Source organism: Macaca thibetana, chromosome 8 (assembly GCF_024542745.1).
Source record: "Macaca thibetana thibetana isolate TM-01 chromosome 8, ASM2454274v1, whole genome shotgun sequence".
Taxonomy (NCBI): domain Eukaryota; kingdom Metazoa; phylum Chordata; class Mammalia; order Primates; family Cercopithecidae; genus Macaca; species Macaca thibetana.
Window position 1 is genome coordinate 39,070,075 of NC_065585.1, and position 14,930 is coordinate 39,085,004.

General features: G+C 38.5%; 1 pseudogene; it reads right to left on the reverse strand.

Annotated features, from left to right (window-relative positions):
* The window catches only part of LOC126960651 (monocarboxylate transporter 14-like), a 123,353-nt pseudogene that overhangs the window by 105,305 nt on the left and 3,118 nt on the right, over positions 1-14,930 (reverse strand).

Here is a 14,930-nt window from a genome sequence, read left to right on the forward strand (position 1 = left end):
TAATAACACTGAGTCCAGTTTTTCTGAATAAGGTCTTCCTTGCTTGTTTAACTCTGTCCAGTGCAATCTTTCTTTGACACAGTTTTCATAATGAGGAGAACTGGGGCAGCTGCTTAGGATGTTTTGGAGATTGCAGAGCTTCCCTTCCCCTTCCAGTGCCGTACCACCTACTTCTTGACCATGACATGAGAGAAGAATAAACATTCACTTTATTTTAGCAGCTGAATTGTATGTCTCTTGGTTGGAGTGATTTTGACTGTTGTAAGTAATACAAGGGTCATTTGGCCAAACTACTTTAAGAAGAAGAACAAAATGAAGTTTTTTAAAAATGTAAAATTTAACTTTGTTTTCCTCCTGTAAGCATAAATTATCACATTACACTTTGTTGAAAGTCAAAACTAAGTAAAACACGGAAGTACATGCAGTATTTCATCACACAGTAATTTCAATAAATAAATAAATTTAGTCTTAAACTAAAATCACATTTTTAAGAAACAGGAAAACAAAGAATGAATAAGAGTATATCTTAAGGCTCAGGTCAGCCCAATTATACAATGATTTATTTATTACAAAAATATTGCTGAGAACCTACCCTAAAGTCCATTTTTATTTACTCAGTAAATATTTAACAAATACTCAGAAGAAGTGAATATAAAGACTTGATACGTGTAAAAAGAAATATTTCTCTGTGTTGTTATGGACCTATATATATATATATATTTCTCAATATTCTCTTTTATTTTTAATTTTGCTGGATACATAGTAGCTATATATATTTTTGGGGTACATGAGATATTCTGATACTGGCATACAATGCATAATAATCACATCAGGGTAAATGATGTATTCATTACCTCAAGTATTTATCATTTACTTGTGTTATAAACATTCCAGTTATACTGTTTTTTATTTTTAAATGTACAATGAGCTATTGTTGACTGTAGTCACCCTGTTGTGCTATCAAATACTACATCTTATTCATTCTAGCTAACTATATTTTTGTACCCATTAACCATCTATACTCCCTCCACCTCCCACTACCCTGCCAAGCCTCTGGTAAACATTGTTCTAACCTCTATCTTCAAGAGCTCGGTTGTTTTAATTTTTAGATCCCACAAATGAATCAGAACATGCCAAGTGTGTCTTTCTGTGCCTGGCTTATTTCATTTAACGCAATGTCCTCCAGTTCTATCCATGTTGTTGCAAATGACAGAATCTCATTCTTTTTCAATGGCTGAATGGTACTCCATTGTGTATCTGTACTGCATTTTATCTATCGTCTGTTGATGGACACTTAGGTTGCTGCTGAATCTTGGCTATTGTGAATGTGCTTCAATAAACATGGGAGTACAGAAATCTCCTTGACATATTTTGTTTCCTTTGGAAAAATATCCAGTAGTGGAATTCTGGATCATATGGTAGTTCTATCTTTAATTTTTTTTCAGGAACCTCCATACTGTTCTCCATAGTGGCTGTACTAATTTACATTCCCAGCAACAGTGTATAAGGGTTCTCTTTACTCCACATCCTAGCTGGCATTCATTATCGCCTGCCTTATAGATAAAAGCCATTTTTACTAGGGTGAGATGATATCTTATTGTACTTTTGATTTATGTCCCCTTCTGACCCAGAATGTGTCTAGAAATGTTCAGAAGCTAGGGCCTGAAATGGGATCTTTAGGACTCTGCTTGGTCCTCTGTTCTACTGTGGCTGAGCTGGTGTCCAAGTTGCAAGACAAAGTACTCTTTATTCTTCCTTCTCATCTCCTTAGACAGAAGGGAGGAATCTCCCCCTGGAGCTGCAAACCTATTCTGTCTGAGGTTGGGGTGGCGCAAGCACTCCCTTAGCTGCTCTGGCTGATGTCTCACTAGGTTGCATGCAACCCGGGTGCACTGACTCTAGCCCAGCACAGCACCAGGACTTGCGCAGGAATTGCAGTCCTTATGGTCTAGGCTGCCTTTCAAGTTTATTTAGGACCCCAGAGTGCTTTAGCCAGTAGTGGTGGGGCTAGCCAGAATTCAAGTTCCAGTCACTGGGGTAGTTGATTTCCCTCTGGCTATGGCTGGTCTAAATGCTCCCTCTTTGGGTACAGGATGAATTCTGCCCTATATTGTTTTCTCCTGTGACAGGGCAGCACTAAGTTCCAATGCAAAGTCTCACAATCACTGTGTGCTCTCTCTCCCAGCACACATTCTCTCTCTGCAACACATGGCTGCTGCCAGGGATGCAGTAGGGGTTGGCGTCAGGAATTTTTAACCTCCTTCAGTGACTCTTTCTCTGATACATTGTTAAAGCCAGCTACTGTGATTGCTTACCTGATTTTGGTTTTATGAAGGTGCTGTCTTTGTGGATAGTTGTTCAGTTTGTTGTTCCTGCAGTGGGGTCAGGGGGATGATCACTGGAGCTTCTATTTGGCCATCTTGGTCTGCTTCCTCTCTCGCCCTGTATATTTATTTTCTAATTTCATAATGTCATCATGTCAATATTACAGTTTTCTTGAGATAATGCTAACTTTCCCCATATTACAGTTTTCTTGGGATAATGCTAACTTTCCCCATGTTACGGTTTTCTTGGGATAATGTTAACTTTCCCCATATTACAGTTTTCTTGGGATAACGCTAACTTTCCCCATGTTACCGTTTTCTTGGGATAATGCTAACTTTCCCAATATTACAGTTTTCTTGGGATAATGCTAACTTTCCCCATGTCCCTCATTGAAGTTCTACTTTCCTTTCTCTCCATTTGCAATTATTCTTTTGTTTACTAACTAATTCATTGAATTGACTCAACAAAAACTTTTGGACACTTCCATTGTGCTAATGAGAACCCTAAAGGGGATTGGACAATAAAAATGAACAAATCAAATAAACAAAATAATTTTAGTTTGTGAGGAACAGGAGGTGGATGCCAGGAAAGAAAGTGCCATGACAATAAGGAGACTGGTGAGATGGTGTACAGAGAGTAGATCGGATAAGCTGGATAGAGCAGGCCCCACTGTGGAAAGCTGGGGAAATTAGATGCCAGATCAAGGAACGTGGCCATACAAAGACCCTTGAGAAGGAAAGAGCTTGATTCTACAGTAGAGAAGGACGCTAATGAAGCTGGAACATGATAAGTAAGGAAGTGAGTGGGATGAGAAGAGGTGGGAATTGGAGATGCCTGATTAAGGAAGGGATTTATGACCGAGTGAAGGAGTTTAAGTTTTTTTCTAAGCACAAAGTAGATTTTTAAGGAGAGCAGTAATAAATTAAGATTTACATTTAAAAAAAATATTGGTCTGGTTGTTGGTAGTGTCTGGATTACAGGAGAGAGACTGTCTTACCTTTTATGATTGAGGTCATATGCCTCTGGGGATAGGGGTGGGTATTCAGAAGAGTAATTACTTCCCCATTTGAGGACTTGAGGTGAAATCTCTGAATGCCAGAGTTCATTTGCATGTTGCAGTTTGATTGGTCAAAAAAGGGTTCTCTTTGTATTCTGGTCAGACTCCCAGCCAGATGGCTTGCGGCTGAAACTGAAACAAAAAAATCTACTGAGCTATACACAAGAATTTTCTGCCTCCCCAATTGTTAGTAGGGCCTGAAGTTGTCACAGATGAGAGGCAAGGGCCTCAGGGCCATTTTGGTATTTGTACTCCAAGGTGTGAGAGCAAAGATGAATCTCTGATGATAACATGTTTTTTTCTCTGGAGCATCAAACAGCCAGCAAGCACCTAGCACAGGTTCCCATTAGCACTGCACTTTAAGTCTGCATGGTGCTATTCTTAGTTAGGCACACATCTTCTCTGCAGCAAGAATGTTTCTTAAATTTTGTTCTTCTTAAAACTTCTCGACACTCACTTATGAGTATCACCTTGAGGTTAAATGAATTGGAATTAAGTCATTCATAACTAATTTACATGAAGCAGAAAATCCAAAGTAACTGTTCTAATAGTTGGTAAATTATTCTTTGGGAGCTAAACACATTTGAATAATTAATATAAATAATTAAGATACTTTGAGACTATTTGTGCTGTGTTGGCATTATGGGAAAAGAGATTTTAACTATCTGTGAAAAATTTATATTCAAAGAAAGCATCCTTGATGATGATTAAAACTCAAAAGGAACCTTCCTTCCTTCCTTCCTTCCTTCCTTCCTTCCTTCCTTCCTTCCTTCCTTCCTTCCTTCCTTCCTTCCTTCCTTCCTTCCTTCCTTTCTTTCTTTCTTCTCACTCTTTCTTTCTTCTTCTTCTCCTTCTCCTTCTTCTTCTTCTTCTTTTTGACAAGGTCTCACTCTGTAACCGAGGCTGAAGTGCCGTGGCATGATCTTGGATCACTGCAACATCTGCCTCCCGGGCTCAAACCATCTTCCCACCACAGTCTCCCAGGTATCTGGGACTACAGACTTGTGCCACTATGCTGAGCTAATTTTTGTATTTTTTGTAGAGATGGGGTTTTGCCATGTTGCCCAGGCTGGTCATGAACTCCTGAGCTCCAGCCATCTACCCACCTCGGCCTCCCAAAATGCTGGGATTACAGGTGTGAACAACTGTGCCTGACCTTATTTTCTTTTTTAGTAATAAGAAGATAGTCCAGGCATGGTGGCTCACACCTGTAACCTCAGCATTTTGGGAGGGCAAGTTGGGTGGATCACTTGAGGCCAGGAGTTCAAGACTGGCCTGGCCAACATGTCAAAACCCTGTCTCTACTAAAAATATCAAAATTACCCAGACATGGTGGCATGTGCCTGTAATCCCAGCTACTCGAGAGGCTGCGGTAGGAGTATCACTTGAACCCAGGAGGCTGGGATTGCAGTGAGCCAAGATCATTCAACTGCACTCCAACCTGGGCAACAGAGCAAAACTCCATCTCAAAAAAAAAAAAATTATAACTAACACAGGAACAGAAAACCAAACACTGCATGTTCTCACTCATAAGTGGGAGCTAAATAATAAGAACACATGGACACAGGGAGGGAACACCACACACCGGGGCCTGTTGAGGGGTGAGGGGAAAGGGGAGGGAGAGCATTAGGACAAATACCAAATGATGTGGAACTTAAAACCTAGATGACAAGTTCATGGGTGCAGCAAACCACCATGGCACATGTATACCTATGTAACAAACCTGCACGTTCAGCACATGTATCCCAGAACTTAAAGTCGAATTTAAAAAAAATAATTAATTAAAAATGAATTTTAAACAATAAGGAGACCAGGCATGGTGGCTCACGCCTGAAATCCCAGCACTTTGGGAGGCTGAGGCGGGTGGACCACGAGGTCAGGAGATCGAGACCATCCTGGCTAACACGGTGAAACCCTGTCTCTACTAAAAATACAAAAAATTAGCCAGGTGTGGTGGCAGGCGCCTGTAGTCCCAGCTACTCAGGAGGCTGAGGCAGGAGAATGGCGTGAACCCGGGAAGTGAAGTTCACAGTGAGCCGAGATTGCAGCCACTGCACTCCAGCCTGGTAGACAGGGCGAGACTCCGTCTCAAAAAAAAAAAAAAAAAAAAAAAAGAGAGATACGTGCATTTGAAATGTTTCATGAACAAAAAAGTCTACTTCATGGCATCCAGAGTTGAATTTATACTTGTGAAATATGCAAATATTTTCAAGGTATAAACTTTCAACTCCAGTTGAAGTCAACTGAGGCACCATGAAAAACAAAACTAACATAGCCCATGTATTAGTCAGGGTTCTCTAAAGAGACAGAACTTATAGGATAGATGTATATTGATATGGTTTGACTGTGTCCCCACCCAAAGATAAACTTGAATTGTGCTCCCACAATTCCCACGTGTCATGGGAGGGACCCAGGGGGAGTTAATTGAATCGTGGAGGCTGGTCTCCTCGTGCTATTCTCATGATAGTGAATAAGTCTCACGAGATCTGATGGGCTTATCAGGGGTTTCCACTTTTGCTTTTTTCTCATTTTTCAATTGCCGCAGCCATATAAGAAGTGTCTTTCACCTCCTGCCATTATTCTGAGGCCTCCCAGCCATGTGGAACTGTAAGTCCAATTTAACCTCTTTTTGTTCCCGGTTTTGGGTATGTCTTTATCAGCAGCATGAAAATGAGCTAATACATATATGTAAAGGGGAGTTTATTAAGGAGTACTGACACATACAATCAAAAGGTGAAGTCCCACAATAGGCTGTGTGCAAATTGAGGAGCAAGAAAGCCAGTCTGAGTCCCAAAACCTCAAAAGTAGGGGAGCTGACAGTGCAGGATTCAGTCTGTGGTCGAAGGTCCAAGAGTCCCAAAGCTGAAGAACTTGGAGTCTGATGTTCAAGGGCAGGAAGCATCCAGCATGGGAGAAAGATGCAGGCTGGGAGGCTAAGCCAGTCTAGTCTTTTCATGTTCAGCCTGCTTTTATTCTGACCTCACTGGCAGCTGATTAGATTGTGCCCACCCAGATTATGGGTGGGTCTGCCTTTCCCATTCAACCAACTCAAATGTTAATCTCCTTTGGCAATACCCTCATGGACACACCCAGGAACAATACTTTGCATCCTTCAATCCAATCAAGTTGACGCCCAATATTAACCACCACAGTCTGTAATTTCATTTTTCATTTTAACAATCTTGGTTAAACATTTTTTCAAGATTGAGATTTTTGGAGAAAATCAGTTTTAGGTACCACAATCTCGCTTCCTCAAGTTCTTTCCACCAACCTTCATGGGACTGGACTACCACCCTCAGGATTCCAAATAGGATCATAGTGGAACCCACTTTTCTAAGAAGGCAGGAGCCAGCCCAACAGGAGCAAATTCAACCTTGTTCATTCTTTCCTTTGCCTTAATAAATAACCTCTCTTAGAATGCAAATGCCCTCTGGAAAAATGAAAGTTACAACTTTGCAGCATTTACTTGTCCTTTACTTGTTTGTTTATAAAAACCTTTAAAATTAAGAAAATGTAACCAAGAGAATGGTATTTGATTCTCCCTGTAGGTATTTTCAGAGGTGAGTAGGATGAGAGGATACATTTTAAAGTCTTACAGCACTACCAATGAGGGTATTGAGGGTGTCTGGACATCAGTGATAGACAGGGATGAGGAGGAAGAGATAATGAGCAAAGTTCCAGGAATTTGGAAATGGAAGGGAAAAAGCATTCGTTGCTGTTAAGGGGAGAGAACTCCGGCTTGGATGTCAGGAAACCTTGATTTTAACCCCAGGTTTATAAACAAAGCCATTGTAAATACTAAAGTGAAATAGATCCAAGGCACATCTGGTCTTTCTGTGAAGCTTATACATCTCTGGGACCTTCTGGGGAAAAATGATAAAATTATGAATAGAAAATTAGGTATAGAGCTTTGCAGGGGCCTATGCAAGTGAGAAACCCTCAGGCTTAAACTGTACTCTCACCTACTCTTCTAGAAATTCTCTTCTACAGTGGATATCAGAATTTCCATTCTCACATGACCGTAGCTGAGATACGAAGGTAAGAAATGGATTCAGACTAGTACATTGATAGAGCTAAGACTTAAACTTGTTCTCATGAGCTGAAATCTCTGCCCTTTTCTATTTTTAATTTTTAAATGTTTATCTGATACATAATTATGCATATTTATGGGGTATATGTGTTCTTTTGATGCAGGTATACAATGTATAATGATCAAATCAGTGCATACCCATTACCTCAAACATTTATCATTTCTTTGTGTTGGGAACATCAAAATCCTTTCTTCTAGCTATTTTGAAATAGAGAATACATTATTTTAACTATAGTCCCTACTGTGCTATTGAATACTAGAATTATTCCTTCTATACAACTATAATTTTCTACTTATTAACCAATCTCTTTATATGCCTTCTGACTCTTCTCTGGTAACCACTATTCTACTTTCTACTTCCATCAGATCAACTTTTTTATTTCCCACATATGGATGAGAACATGCTGTATTTATTTTTCTGCATCTGGCTTATTTCACTTAACGTAATGTGCTGCAGGCTCACCCATTTTGCCACAAGTGACGGGAGTTCATTCTTTTTATGGCTGAATAGTATTCCATTGTGTATATATGCCATTCTTTATCCATTCATCTGTTGCTGAATGCTTAGGCTGATTTCATACCTTGGTTAGTGTGAATAGTGCTGCAATGAACATAGGTTGCAGATAACTGGCAAACTGATAAAACTTCTGCTCTTTATTACACAACAAAACCTCATTATGTGAGCTCAGTCTAAAGGAGGTTCCTTCAGCAATCAAAGAGCATCCGAGACAAGGAAAGAGCTTGGGCAGAGACATGGACATGCCAGTATAGTCTGTCCCCAATCCCTTTCCTATAGACTCTTTCTCAGCAGGAAAGGAAGAGCTTTACCTCTCCCTTTCTCCACGTCTCCCAGATTTGTAGCAGCAAAATCAGACTTTTACAAATATACTTCAAAGTGAAAAGGTTGCAAAGACCTGCAAGAGGCTGCTGGCCATTCTCAAGATCTCTCTACTCTGTAAGTAAAGACACAAATAAAATTACCTTTGTCAGACCCAAGGAACCCTAGACATCTGAATAATCTGGAAGGGCTTGACTGAGCTGTTTGGATGAGAGGAAAGGACACAGTGGATATGAGTACAGCCCATAACAATTTACATCCATAACTTTCTCTTTTCCTTTTTTTTTTCCAATTTTTATTTTGAAAAATAAAATGTGCAGGTTTATTAAATGGGTATATTGTGTGGCACTGAGGTTTGGGGTACAATTGATATCATCACCCAGGTAGTGAGCATAGTACCCAAAAGGTAGTTTTTCAACCCTTTCTTCCTTCTTTCCCTGTTCCATAGTCCCCAGTGATTAATTGTTTCCGTCTTTATGTCCATACATGCCCAATGTTTAACTCCCACCTATAAGTGAGAACATGGTATTTGGTTTTCTGTTCCTTTGTTAATCCACTTAGGATAATGCCTCCAGCTGCATCCATGTTGCTGAAGGGCATGATTTCCTCCTTTTTTGTACTTGTATAGTATTCCATGGTGTAAAAGTTCCACACTTTCTTTATCCAATCCACCTTGATAGGCACCTAGGTTAATTTAATGTCTTTGCTATACAATTTTCAATGCTTTATGTAAACTTAAAAAAAAATTCTTACATTTTTCTCTTCAGTGCTATGTTTGCAATGTACGAATGCAGCCCTGGGATTTTTTTCTCCCCAGCCCTCCTCTTTTTCTATTACCATATTCCCTGAATGGAAACCATTTGTCAAAATGTCTTTTCTGTAAAGGATTATCCAATATTTGCATTCATTCTTAATTCTCAGTTCTGGGCCAGGGCAGGTCATCAACTAAGTTTATGTTCAATCCATTACCGTATCTGGCTATTTTAAGTTATTACCTAAAATTTTCAAGTTAAATGGTTCAGCAGTGTTTATAGCTAAAACTAAAAGCCTCTGGATCTCCTACCCATTTATACCTTCCCTAAGGTATAAGAAGTCTACAAAAACTGCTTTTAATTTTAAAGAAGCTTTTTTTTTTTTTTTTTTTTTTTTTTTTTTTCTGGAGGATGCCACTTATCTCTAAATAATAAACTTTTTTGAATATGTCAATTTCAGGTGTTGTCTCTTGACTGTCTGCTATGTTAGATCCTACTCTATCACAGAAGACTCACTTACATGCTCCCCAGACATTTTCCGAGTACACTTACATGACTGTTTTTAGTTGCTTTTGCAATTACAAAAATATATACTTATCACCTTTATTTTTTGTTCCTTCAATTACAAATAATGTTATGGGTTGAATTGTATCCCCCCCAAATTTATATGTTGAAGTCCTCCTAATCCCTAGAACCTCAGAATGTGACTGTATTTGAGGTCTTTACACAGGTAATCAAGTGTAAAGTCAGATTTTTAGGGTGGGCCCTGACCCAAAATATCTCTATCCTTATAAGAAGGGGACATTTGTCTTGTACAGTCTTGTACAGAGGGAAGATGATGTGAAGACACAGGGAGAAGGTGTCCATCTACAAGCCATGGAGAGAAGCCCAGAACAGATCATTTTCTCATAGCCCTCCAAAGAAACCAACCCTGCCGGCACATCGATTTCAGACTTCTAGTGTCCAGAACTGTGAAACAATATATTCCAGCTGTTTAAGCCACCTTGCTTGTGGTCCTCTGTTATGGCAGCCCTACGAAACTAAGACAGATGATTTCTGTTGATTTCCAATATTGCAAAATGAAGGTATAAATAGCCCTTCCCTTTTTTTTTTTTTTTTTTTTTCCTGTCCCTTCTATTTCCACATACTAAACATTCATGTGGGATACCTTTCTCAGTATCAAAGGGTCCACCATCTTTCTCTTATCGTTCCTCAAATACTTTCATTTGTCTTCTCATCTAAAAGACCACATGTCTTTGGAACTGCTCCCTCCTTCCTGTGGCATGACCTCATGAGTCCTGTCTTCCTCAGCTGATTAAGGAAGATTTCACACAGCTTCTTTGCCGCCCAGACAGTTCCCCCATCCCACTTCCATGCATGGCTAATGCTTGCCTCTCAGTATCTGCCAGGCAAGGCTACAGGCGGATACAGCAAACTACTGACTAGACTGGCAAACATTGAGAGGCACGTATTGGCCACACATGGCCTTCGTTGTCTCGGTCATAGATTGGCATAATAATTGTTCCTACTGTGGTGAGGATTAAGTTAAACAAAGCATGTAAATTAGTTAGCACATTGCATGCACTGAGAAGTATTATTATTATTATTATCCTAACAATTGTTCTCTCCAGCAGTTTGGTGGCATCCTGTTTCCCTTTCCTCAGTAAAATACTTTCCCAAATAGATCCAGTGACATTCCAGTTCCAAGTTCTGGAATAATGAGCAGAAGGTTGGGTATATCAGTAAAGTTTTCTCCTAATCAAGAACACTCCTCTTTTTGATTGTAGAATACATTCTTATGCTGATGTATAATAATCATATTGCATTCTTACAAACCTCTGGTTTTAAAAAAATCTTCAGTGACTAAAAATTCTTAAGAGATGTTTACTTATACTGTGATAGAGATTGCATTTTACTTCTCTAAACAACTTCTTAATAAGTAATTTCAAATTGTATGTTCAAAATAGCAATACCATCAGGGAAACGTTGATGCAGATGGAATGGTTTTTGAGCTCAAAGTAATTAGGAGCTCTTGGCAAGAAGGAAGAAACTTTGAAGAAACAGAATCTAATTCTTTACCCATGATAATTTAATGTTGTAACTTTAATAAGCTCTCATTAATACTTATTATTTTCTGCTTTACCCAAATTTTGGAGAAATGAATATAAATGAGGCCTTGTTATTCTGAGTGCATGCATTTAAAATATTGATTGTGTCAGTTCCTTATTTCGCAAGGTTCTGCTTTAATGCAACAGAAATAAAATATCAGCTATCTCTTTAAAATGATACCAAATACTGGAATTGCTACATATTTAGCATGGAAAGATAGTGTGCCTAATAATGAAATTGTTGGCTTGGAAACATTATTTAGCGTTTCTTACACATTAGTTTTATTTAGTAGGCTTCTGGTAACTGACTACATGCTGTTAACACCTTTGCTTAAATGTAAATACCTTCCCTTATCAATATACAGTGACACTTTGTTTACTTGAAAAAAATGGGAAATAAATGAATGTTTTGCTATTGTAAAATATAATATACAGGGATTCAAAGTGGCCAAATCTCAGTTATGATCACTAGAAACTAAAATCTCTAGTAAATGTTGTATCCCAGAAATTGTAAATTTAAATCCTGAAAAGTTAATAGAACATTCCATCTTTCTTTACTGACTTATTCATTCAACAATATGAGAACCAACTATATGCCAAAACTCAGACTAATTGCTATATATCCAAATGTTAAAGGAAACAGACATAGGAAATGCTTTTGGGAAGCTGAAACATTAATGAAGGAGGCAAAAAATAAATGAATAAACACAAAAATTTAAACTGTCATCTGTAGTTAAAAAAAAAAAGACAACAAAGAAAGTAGGATTCGAGGTAATTAGAGTGTGGAACTTTGCTAGGGTGGTAGTATTTTCAAAGGACATGACATTTATGCTGAGACCTGAATGATACCCAGGAGCCTATATTAAGGAGAAAGAGGGGCATTCCAGCAGAGGAAACTATACATACAAAGGCCTCAAAGTATACAAGAGTTTGAGAAACAGCAAGAAGGTCAGATTGGAGCAAGGTGAGTGCATGAAAGAAAAGATGGATTGAAATGACTTTGGACAGATAGACAGGAGTCAGGTTATATGCATGAAATAGTAGGACAGTGATAGGTTAACCAGTATGCTGTGGGAACCCTTAATTTCTAGAAGGAACTGATTGTGCCATTAATATACAAATTATACATTGTTTTATATCTTCTAGATAGTAGATATTGTTCTTCTTAAGTCATGGAGCAATTCAGGAGGCAACGTATGTATAGAAGAAGGGAAAGAGCAGAAGCAGAGTGGTGGTAAAGAACTACCTAGAATGGAATAGAGAAATAGCATGTGCTGTGAGTATGAGATTTTGAGAAAAGATGAGACACATGGCTTTCAATGTTGAATATATTTTTAATTTTAATACTATCTTTCCCAAAGGCTGAAAACCTGGGTTTCCAGTAGGGCTACAATTTGTTCAACAAATTTTTATTGCCCTTCTGATATGTGCCTGGAATTCTTCCATTTAGTGAGATATAATTTAATCAGATTGATAAGACAACAACAAAAATGGCAAATGGAGGATGGGGAAAAGTGTAAACCTCTTTGTTGTGGTCAAATAAGTGCTTCAGCTGGGGGACAATATATCATTTATTTGTTTGAAAAGTATTTTGTGTGTTGATCATATGAAACTGTGGCCAAGGTTTTCCATAATCTAGGTTACAAGGTTGAGTCTAATCTGTGTCCTTTTCTCAAAGAACTCCCATCCAATGGATGTAAGACAATTACAATAGAATCAGAATTGATACAATTCTGAAGATCCATGTATCTGCTACACAGGAGCTACACCTTCATTCATTTATCACATAACAAAATGTGTTGAACTCCAGCTATGTGCCAACTATCACCAACTCTTTACCTATTTTAGAATATTATTCCTTTATAGAATTGTTTACAAAGCAAAGGCAACTAATGTATACTTTGAACTTATTTTGTGCCAGATAATATGGCGGATGAGGTTCTATGTTATTCTTATTCATTGTAAATGTATTATCTGTCCCTCTTCTTAAACAGAAATTAAGGTCCATAAAGTGTACGTAATTTGCCCAAATTCAACTAAATATTAACTAGCAGAGATGGAATGTGAATTGTTTTTATGTTAAAGTCTCTTCTCTCTCCTATTCCTGCCTATTTCTGGATCTGTGCTTAGGAAAGAAAAGCACTTTTTCTCAGGAAAATGTTACATGTTTTGATGCAAATTTTAGAACAATATATCTGAAGGTAGATGGACACAAGTGGAAAGATATTTAAAACATATACTTAAGTGGGAGAAAAAGTATATTGGAGGTGAAAACATACCCATGTATTAAATAATAAGCCTCAAACCAAACACCAACTGTAGAAACACGTAGAGAAAGGACTAAAAGATTGTGCACAAAACTGGTAACCAAGTTTGCCTCTTATAGGGCAATGGGATTATGAAGTGAGAAGGGAAACATTTGCCCTGCACTCTGTATAGTTTAAATGTTTTCACAAGAATTAATCCATGTGTTACCTACATAATTAAAGCTAATAAACATATGCATAAACTTGTTTCGATTTCAGTAACTGTGTAATAAGGAGAACAGTGTGGTGTCACTTATGTCAATGAGAGTTCTAGGAACAGTTTCCTTTATACTATGCAGAGGTATACTTTCCTGGGGGCTTAATGGATGAAGAGATTAACCATCAAGTCACAGATTTAATGGCAGCAGAGCACTGCATATCGAGGCTATCCGAGATGTTACTGTTGATAAACTCAGGCTAAAGATTCTCTGCCATTAGATCCTTACTTAGCAGATGTCAGCTGGGAAGTTAGTCACCACAGAGCCTGCTCTGGGCTCAGGATTCTTGCCTTTAGACCGTTATGTTTACACCTTTCAGAGCAGCAATAACAGTTAAAAGGCCTTTGTTTTCCCCACAAACAGAGCCTCTTACCTCTCTCAGTGTCTGCCAAGTGCTCCAAGTCAGTTTTCAGATGTTTTTATACACCCCTTGAGACAATCTGGTGTGCTGTTTCCATGGCTACTCTTTCTGAAGAGTTGTTTTGGCAACTATACAACCTGCATGACTCAGAGAATTTTCAGATTTTCATTAGAACAGGCCATCTTTGGGACGAGGCTGTGATTTCCAGTAAACTGAGTGCTATCATATGTTCTGGGTCTAATTCTTATGCTAATATTACTATTTCCTTCTCAAGGCTTTTTCCAAAACATTTACATTGGATCAGAAGATGCCTGCATATTACAGAAGCAGATCCCATGATATGGAAATGAAAACCATGACCTAGAGTCATTGACTATGTCCAGTTGTTAAAATGTGAACTAGGACTCTCAGTTCCTGCCTCCCACCCACTTTAATGCACTTTCCATCTGTACTGTGGTGTGCACATGTGTAGGTCTTTTTGGCTGGTCTGTTTACGTTGAGTCACCAATTATCTCACTATCACAAAGACAAAATAAATGAACATTCACAACCCACCCACAGCAATAGATTGTTTTGTTTAAGATGTAGTAAGGAGAAAATTCTCTTTAAAACCACACTCACAGAAACATAATTTAATTCCCCATTAGATATCTTTCTTTTTTATCTCTAAAGGACCCTCTCTAGTGTCACCCTTCACATTGTTTTTTCCTTTTCTGCTCCACATGATTCCTCAAAACTTCCTCTTTGTTCTTGGCAATTCAGCTCTGTCTCACAGCTTGCATCTGCATCTCAGGGGAAAGTTTGCTGAAATGCCAGCCTTGGATCAGTATTCAGCAATCTGCCTCATTCAAGCATGCTCCTCGATAGTCTCTTTT